The sequence below is a fragment of the Nyctibius grandis genome, chromosome 8, assembly GCF_013368605.1.
Source record: "Nyctibius grandis isolate bNycGra1 chromosome 8, bNycGra1.pri, whole genome shotgun sequence".
NCBI classification, from domain to species: domain Eukaryota; kingdom Metazoa; phylum Chordata; class Aves; order Nyctibiiformes; family Nyctibiidae; genus Nyctibius; species Nyctibius grandis.
This window is the reverse complement of record NC_090665.1, coordinates 32,467,252-32,477,157: the sequence shown is the minus strand read 5'-3', so window position 1 is coordinate 32,477,157 and position 9,906 is coordinate 32,467,252.

Sequence of the window (9,906 nt, the reverse complement as noted above, 5' to 3'; positions counted from 1 at the left end):
ACTAGGTACCTTCTTTGGGCTGCCTTTCTGGAAGGAATAAAGTGTCAAAATCGGTAACAATCATCTCATACCTAAGTATCAACCCTGTATCAGGAAAAGAATGGGGTTTTCCAGATTTCTTAGGGTATTCCACAAAGTCACGGGATTTGTATTTCTAAGGTTCACCTTCACAACCAGGACAAACAGAGACTTAATCCATTCGTAAATGAAAAAGTTCCCTTTAATCAGAATCTCATCATCACTAAATTTGATTAGTCAGTTAGAAAAATATATATTTGAAATGTCTTTGCAACCTGTTTTTGCTTCTTTTATAAATCTTTACAAAACCGGTTTGCCTTAATATCAACATCGTACAGAGCTTTAAGAAAGAGAAAGCTTGTATAACTCCAATTGATTTTGTATGCTAAGTAACATTGTGATCTTAAGGTGCAGTATCTCAGACCACTGCAGAGCTGAAAGAACTTCACAAATCGGATTTTTACAGGGGCCTGGCATGACATTATGTGTCAAATGCATTTCTTGTTCTAAAATGTCCAGTAACACAGATAAATATTTTAGAAAGAACTGTACAAGCCAATAAGAAAACACTTTCTATAGCAAGTCTTCATTGTTTTTTTTAAATGTTGATGCTAAAAAGAGGTCTAGTGTACCAATAATAATCACAAGGGGATGGATTAGAAGGCAGAATGCAGATATTATCAAATGCGATAGATACATCTACTACTTGGATATAATTGCTGTATGTATTGTGTTATATATATAATCATTAGATATATTTGTATAAAATGAAAGTGAGAGCTGATTGAAGAGAACCACTTTCATCGAACTAGAACACCTCTACTTAGATGTAGAAATACTCTGACAAAGCCAGAACAAAATAGTGAAATTAAGAAATTAGTCCCAACTAATGTTTTTTTTATCCTCAATAAGATGCACGAAGAACTTAACACTTTATTCCTTTTTTCTGTCATGCTCTTTGAAAATTCTTCTGTTCTCAAACGCGGTGCTCCTGCTGGCAGAGGACCTCCCCAAGCATCCACCGGAGGGCAGCAGATCCAAAACCTTGCCATGTCACAAGGCGATTCAAAAAGGAAAAAAAAAAAAAAAGAAACTTCAGCCTTGTGTTGGCCTTTCATCACATTGATGCCCGTATTTTTCACAGAATGCCGTGTACAAAGCAGACATCATGGGGAAATCCATGCAATATTGTATTTTCCAGGCTTCTGCACGACACCACTGCTCAAGGTCTGTGATACAGATAGCTGAAGGGATGTTCTTAAGATACTGCTGATTCATCCTCAGCTGATAAAACAAGCACTGTTTGAGTCCTTACCCTGTTAAGTGATGCTCAGTGTTTACCAGATCAGCTGAGATAATGAAGAATAAAAGCAGTTTAAAGTCTCGTCTGCCCCAGCTGGCTCTGACATTTCGTCTCTTGCAAGACACCTGATTATGTGACTCCTGTTGGTAAAACAGAATCTTATGAGCGCATGAGTTAATAGGATCCACTGCAGTTTAACTAACACAGCAAAGGCAATATTATCTGCTCTTTTAGTTACAATTCTATAGCATCTGGTGCAACTGTTTTTGGTGTAAATTTCAGCTGAAGTAATATGAAAAACATGTAAGAGGTCCAGACCACTATGAAAACTCTAGTTGCTACCTATGGTCAGTAGCATTTTTTTTGAGTTCTCCCTGAAAATTGGCAATTTAATTTCTTTAACTTAATAGCATTTTGTGCTTTAAGCAGGAAAATCTCACTTTGTGTATCACTAAGAAGTTCTTGAAGGAGGCCTGTCTCAACAGTGTCAGAGAAATCGATTATGCAGTTCAGCCTTGCCACACTTGCAGCAGTGTGAAGGGCCAAAACTTCTGTTTCAAAGATTGCTAAATTAAAAGGATTTTCCGAGTTCTAGCACAGCAGGGAAAACGGGAATACTGACATCTGAGGCTAATGATTTAAATACATTAAGTCAAGTCTTCTGCATTCAACATTCAACAGTTTTCATAAAATTAAATCAGTCCTGAATCCCAGGACTCAGCTAAAGTAATGAATTTAGGTATGGTGACATGTTTGCTTTTTCACGTTTGTCTTTCATACTTAGAAGTAACATTTATTTCCATATTTAAAATAAGTAATTTTCCCAGCGCCCTCATTCAGCTTTTCTCGCTTTTTTTAAGCACCCCAAGTATCTCATACTGACTTTCAGTTTAGAAGCATCTCAATCATTTTGTAAGTGCACAGTAATGTGTTCTGAATTTTTGATAAAAGTCTTGCATGGCTTGTCTAACTGCTTAACACATTCTCATTCATTAGAAGTAAGAATTAGTGCATTTTTAGGCTAATTTCTTTTCATATAACACAGCTGCATCTTATTTGTGAAGTAGGAATGGTAGTCAGGAATTTCTACACTTCAAAACAGATTAGTGAGAGGCAGTTAAACTGAAGAGGAGAAAATTCTTTGGCAGAACTTGGATGCACAAATGAGACTGCACAAATTGACAGTCCATAGAAAATCAGCTGACTTCAGCTCAGTTTTGACCGTTGGAGTTTTCTACCCTAGCTACAGTAGATAAGACTCTAATGAACCTGTATCTTGGTCAAATCAAAGTAGAGACGAAAAACATAAAATTTAGAACAGCTTTCCCTTGGGATACAGCCAGTACTTTCCAAAGTGGTATTATGCAAGTCATAAAAACAAAACCTTGCACATGGCAGTTCAAAAAGGCACATATGTGTTGTAATTTCCTTTTTATATGAATTTAGGGCCCCGAGGATTTTTTTTGTCAAGAGGAAAAAATATTAAATTACTGATGGGACATATAAGTCTTTGACACAGTCTAACAAGAAATGGATGAAAGCCTGTTTTTCTGATGAGAAAAGCAACTGGACAGCAGATGAGAGGATCTCGTTGCTCGCAATTCCCCTTCTTAGTATATTCTTCTATTTCTTTTCTTCCTCAGAACTGCACAATTATGCTGTGCTAGCACTCCCACTTTTCAAGCAAAAGCACAGGAAGATATGCTGATGTCTGCAGCAGTTCAGTGTCCAGTCCTGTACTCACGCCTGTGCAATAGCTTAGGCAGGACACCCACACACCTCTTAGCCGTGGATAATTTGGAGTCTCTCAGGTGGGAGGTACCATCCTTACCGCCAGCCCGTTGCCATGCTGCCTCTTCACAGTCTGCTGTGTTGTGGTTTTAAGCCCTAGTCAAGAAAAATATTATGAATCTTGTCTTTTGCAAACATTTATTAAAGAGATGTTCTGAGAAATTAGTGTGCCATTTTAAATATAATGTATGATGATACAGATGAAGAAATACAGCCCAAATATCTCGCAGGCCTAACTTTATTCCTAAAGGCTGAGTCCAGCCAGCATCTGGACTGGGGAAGAGGATGTGGCTATCTAACTGCTCCCACACTGCGTGACTAACACTGGATTGCATCAGGGGAGTCAAGGAAGCTGGAAATACTTCAGTGAGAATTTCCTATATTACTCACAGTATGCAGTATTAAACAAATGCATAAGATTTTTCGGTCGTTTGGGGTGAGCTGTATGACTTGAGTCTAACTCCATTTTTTCATTATTAAACATCCCAAATATATACCAAGGAACTCCTCATATCAGGCTGTGCTGTACACATTTATTATTTACTTTCATTCAAAAATAATGGCTTTTTCTTTTCTTTGCCTGGTAGGCTGCACTGTAACGATTGACTTATCAGATAGTAGCTACTGTATATGCTTGGCACTATTTTAAAAAAGACATCATGGCCAATTAGTTTGATCCTAGAGTTCAGATTATACTGGCTTTATTGCCTCTAAAGATCTAATCTTAGCAGGTGCTGAGAGCGCTCCAATTTTAAATGACTTCATATATTTTGTGTATCTCAAAGAAAACTGAATGCAACTGCAGCGTGAAGCAGCTGGTGGATAACCAGCATTTCTTAACAGTGTCCATAAACAAATTAATATTCATATATTTGGATATTGTTCATACTGCCAAGGCTGATTTTAAATTGTGTCTCTGTATCTTTGACTTCATTATAAAATTATGTATTTTTCTGTTGTGAAGGTTTGTGGACAAAATTGGCTTTTTCCCCCCTATGGAGTCAAGCCATTAATAATGAAAATGGGTATGACAATGGAAGCATTTTCTGACAGATTCCAGAGGTGCCTTCTTTGTATTTACATTTAGGTATAGATACTTCGGTATGACAGGCCTTTTTGTCTTATTTTTCCCATGTTCTCTAGAAAACAGAAGACAAATTTCTGCTTGAGATGTAGCAAAGGCATCTTTTATTATGGATTCCTCAAGCTACTAGAAAGTTATTCTGTGACATTTTTGCTGGCAGGGGCTACAAATAGTACAGAACTGGTGTTCTCACCTTCTGGAGGGATATTTGGAATAAATTTTTCAGATAAATCAGTGGCCAACCTCAAACTACGCATTAGGCAAGAAGACTGAAGAGAATGCGGAAAAAAGGTCCAGAATGAAAGTGCGCTGAAAGGCAAATAAATTGCCTTTGGTCTTTTGATCTAACAACTTCCCTGAGGATCTGGGTCTGCAAAAGGTGCAGAGCAGATCCTGCTTTATTGTAAGGGCAAATTAAACAGGAAAGAGCTTACACCAGTGGATCCCAAATTGGGTCTTTGGAAATGATGCAAATTAAAGAAACCTTGTAACCAAAAGTGTTTAAACTCATCACGTTCATTTTGGTAGCACCAAACTGGGGAGCAACATCACACACAAACCAGACTGCAGTTCTGAGGTAGCACCAAACTGGGGAGCAACATCACACACAAACCAGACTGCAGTTCTGAGGGAATGGCAGCTGCTGGTGAAAAATTAGCTGGGGATTATAGTCAGCAAAGTTATTTGAAGAGACTGACTCTCTTGAGCTGTCACAGTGGAAATCAGGGCCGCATGTCTGCGGCCTAACAAGTAAAGCAACAGTGATTACATAAAACAACACAGTAAGTAGTTTCCTGCTGGAAGACTTCTGATTTCTACTGTGTTAACCTCCACAGCAAGCACAAAGTTGTCTCCAGACAAGTGCTGAATTGACTAGAAATGCAAGACTTTGCCAGAGTGCTGAGCAAGGAGAAGCTAGCATCGATGAAATATTCACTAGGTGTAAAATTCTTTCACCTCTGTGCAAGGTGAGTGAAATGTAAAAAGTAAGATAGCATAAATGAAAGAAAGACCTAGGACACTTGTGAGAAACCAGGATCTGCCTAAGAATACACTGAAGTGTGTTTCCTATGTTTCCTGAAGAAAATTATGTGATGTAGAGTGTCAAGTGCTGGATTCTTAATTGCATTTTTATGACTTGTAGTTGCAATACTAGAACTGTACAATGGAGTCAAAGCATTTGTAAATAACAGGAGTGAATGGTATTGGAATCCCAAAGCACTAATTTTAATTTTTTTGTTAGCAGCATTCTAGCAGACACACATCAGTTGTTAGTCATGCAGAATTAAGTGTCATGTGTGAGCTGTTAATGCCTGTAGGGCTACTAGAGCCAACCAACATTTATTTTGTGTTGAAAGCTCTTGGGAGACAAATACTCATCTTTAGTTGCTTTGTCTACTTGGAGTCCACCTTAGAAGTTTTCTTGGGAAGTCTGAGGCAAAGACTTCACAATTAGTCAATAAGAGTAAGATACAAGGATCACCAAGAGGCAAGAATGCAATACCATCTAAAAGAAGCAGAGAGTAATCCTTATTCTTCAGCATTTGAAAACCAGGTGATGACTGGAAAACATCCTGCTTATAAAAGCATTGCTTATGCCACCTTATGTGCATACTTTTTAAAATTTCCTTTTCCTATTGCTGTTACTTAGAATGTCTCCTTGATCCTGACATTCTGGTTTCTTTATTCAAGCCTTTTATTTCCTCTCCAAATGTTTTGAAAACTTTTTTTTCATTAGAATTATTTCTTATATGATCTTTCCTAACTAGACCTTCAGTGTGCTTAGCACAGGCTTTGTTCTGAACACAAATCAGTAACCACCTACAGCGTAATCACCTGTTTCCTGTCTTCCAATGAAGGTTTATTCCGGTTTACTCAGTATGGCTTTTAGCACTGTTACCTGTTCTACCTTTTAACATTGAGTACCACTTTGATCCAATCTTTTGACAGTTTTTCTGTGGAACATCTCTGTCTCCCTTTTCAAAGTAAATTTCTCTAACTGGGAGCATTGTTTCAGGATTATATCTGTATTTTCTACTCCCTTTCCCCCATCTTTAGCTTATTCGTCATCTTCCTGTGTTTTGAAGTCCACCAAAAGCCTTCATTCAACAGAGAATGTGAACAGAATCTTTGTTCAGCAAAATGCTTAATTATGTTTTTCAGTCATGTTTGTACAAGTGAGTTAGGAGCACATGTAGTACTGCACTGGGACCAGTTCCTGTCCTTGTGCAGAGCAAGAATGAAGCACAATGTTACTCATTTATCTCTGCAATTCTCTCTCCCCTTCCTCTTAACACTCCCTTTCCCTCAGTTGTGGACAGTATTCCAACAACTGTATGACTTGAATGCAAGACAGCTGTATCTGAATATGGTGATTTCCATCAACCCCCCCGTAAACTGTCATACCCTGGTTATTGCTGGCAGTTGGGAACAGATGGCCAGATAGGAAGTGTAGCGCTCAATTAAAATTCACTGTAGTACTGTTCTTGGTTTCCATTTGAGTCACAAAAAGTGTGGCCAATGTTTCTCTCTCTTAAAAAAATTAATATTTTTTTCTGTGGTGCCCTGTATACACACTCTACAAAGAAATGCCTGTTGATCTGGGTAAAAGGTGTTTTTAATATTGACTTAATTTTTTCTGGCATGAGGGTCCAGTTGACACTTAAGAGTTGTCAACTCAAATAAGCATAGGCTGTGTAGAGAAGATCTTTGCAGACAATAGATCTATAGATATCCTTTGCTGCAAAGTGAGGTTCATGCTAGCAACCCTATTTACTGTACATTTCTGGGTTTTTTTAGGCTGCCTGCACTGTAATGGGCCAAAAAAAATGATATTAACATGGTGCTGTCACTTTGTCTGCACTCACTTCCTCACAGGTAGACATAGAGAATAGGTAGCAGCACGGAACAGAGAAAGAAAAAGAACATGCCGTCTTCTCCAATGTCCTGTGTTTTGAAGGATGGCTGATGTATGGTCGTGTTCTTGGGATACCCTATCACCCTGATGCTTTTTCACTGAAGTACGTCCAGCCAACGATGCATTTCCAACCCTGAACTACTGTAGTGCAGCTCAAGAGCTAATGTGTCAGGGTTTTGGAGTGCATATGAAATGGCAGTCCCTAAGACTCCAAATTTTAGCAATATCTACAGCTTTGAGATACTCCTGTTGAGCAGAAACTAAATTGATATTCCTGTCCAGCTGAGGCTGGATTAAACTCTTATGATTATCATATTCATTTGATAAATTAAGAAGACCTTTTCTAGTCTCTTACTGTCCAAAACCGTCTGGAAGGAGCAGGGGTCTTGCCTGAGCTAGAGGCAGAGGCTTTGGGCAGATCCCTCCAGTGCAGGCAGAGCTGTGGCTGCTCACAGATCCAGCAGAGGGAAGCGTTGTTCTAAAATACTCACCCCTGCGGGGAGAGCCTTTTTTTGTTAACGGCAAGCCACATTACTGCACCAGGAAACCAATGACCTGGAGCCTATGAAACATGTGATTTATAACTTCTCAGAAGGAGACAAAGAAGCTTTAGCAAATGCCAGGGAGAGCAAGTGTGATAATAATCAGGATGTGCCAAGGACTGAAATTAAATTATATGGAGAACTATGAAGCTTACATGGTTTTTATTCTCTTCGGGAGAATAAATGGTATTATGGCATTTTAGAGGTTAAAGGATTGTGATCTGCTGGTTCATGCTTCAGCTAGCTATGGAGCTGTAGCCTTTCATATCAAAAGATGGGATCTTGAGAAACAGATGCTCAGAAATGCACTTGGTGATCACAAAGCAAGTTGTCATCGGGTGCTTTATTCAAAGCACTGGCTCAGCTTCAGGTAACTGCTGCCAGTGCGATTGCCAATCAAGGTGGTGTTGCTCCTGCAACTCCAAGCACTACTGGAGGGTCAAAAGACAAGTATAATATCATCTCGCTGATATTAAAAAGAATGCTCACTAGGAAATATTTTAAAGTGAAACTTTGACTATAAATTTTACCCTCTTAAATATACAGGACTCTGCTATATAGCTTTCCCTTCCTTACTACATGAGATTTCCCAAGATTGTACAAGTGAAGGGATTGAAGTAGATGCTCAGGACACCCATTAGTCACACTGAGCATAACATTTGAAACTGTTACCTCTTTTGAGATTCAGAGCTGGTTTCATAACATCTAAATATCAAGTTTAAAAAGATCAGGGGATGGCATGATGTGTGAAATGAAACTCAACATTCCCTGGATTGTCAAGCTGTTGTTTTTCAGTCTCTTATAAATGGCTGTGACAAACAATTAGAAAGGGCTTGAAGAACATTTTCCAGATAATGCTGCTTGAAAAAGACTGGAAGAAACTCATCCTAAAATAATTGCACTAAGATAACCCCAAGGAAGAACTTGAGCTGCTGGGTGTACAGTCAGGAGCTGCACAGCAAAAACCAGCGTTGGTTTTGAGCAGGCGGTTAACAAAATATTCCCTTTACTCAGATATCATCATTGCTTAGAGATTTGTGGGGTGTGATTGATGAGTGGAGTGCTCCCCTTGTGCTTCCCCAGGAGCTACTCAGTAGCAGAGTAAATAAGAACCAAACCTAGAAAGCTGGGTTGCAATCTTTTCCTTAAGCAATTATGAACCTTGTGACCATTAACTTCAGTGTTCTGACTTAATTCAATACTTTTATCTTTAGCACAAATAGTTCTTGGTTTTATAATTTAATTAAACATTCATTTGTCTTCCTAGCCTGTTGCTGACAAAAAGAAAACGTGGCAGATCCTGGAGACAGACTTTTCGAGTTAGTAGGAAGAAAGACTATAGAATAAGATGTACTTTTATTTTGCTCACAGAAAGGGGAAATAGTTCCAATAAGGTAAAATGGATTAAATCCTAATAGAGCAGAAGGTTTGTCCTGGTGATGGAGGTACAGTCAGCTAGGGAGGTGGCAGGTCATGAGACAAAGGGCGTTGGTCTCCTGGGGGGATTGCTGGCGTGCTGGCTGCTTTTTGCTACCTTACCAAGGGCTTCTGGAGTGGTGGTTGCAGACATCATTGCCATGCTGTTGTCGTCTTTGTGATGCCAACGGCGGCTTCTCTGAGGTTAGACTGCTATCAAAGTACATCACCCGAAGTAGAAACTGTCAGCCTAAAACATACATTCGCTGCTACGCTGCCCCTATGGCTGCAAACTAGTGAAACAAACATGCTTTTTTTTTTTTAACAACATATATGTTTGCATTAGTTATTTCTATGTGTTTAGAATAAAAAAGCGAGCTTCACTTTTATTTGTGATTAGTTTCACTTCTGGCTCAACTGCAATGCTTGTGTTTCAAAACATAAAGTATGTTATATTTTAATGGCTCTTTTAAGTTGAAACTAATAATAATAGCTAAATGTGTACTGAATACAATTTGCAAATTGTTATTTTTGCAAAATTTAGTGTCTGTGCTGTTTAAACGAGGGGGTACAGCTGAGAAGAAAAGTATTTTGGTGCTTTATGGAGGAAAAGCAATATTTTGAAAATAGACCCTTTTCCCACACAACTGATGACTAGACAAACAAACGTTACTATAGCAGAGCAAGTGTAAAGTGTATAATTGTAAATAGAATTTTGAATAGATTCTTGCAATGGAGTTGCTAAGAATGAAAATACGTCAGGACAATTCCTTGAGTAGATTGAGCTGTTTGTATGACTATGAGGGGGCAGATGCAGCCTGTTTGTCCCAGCTAT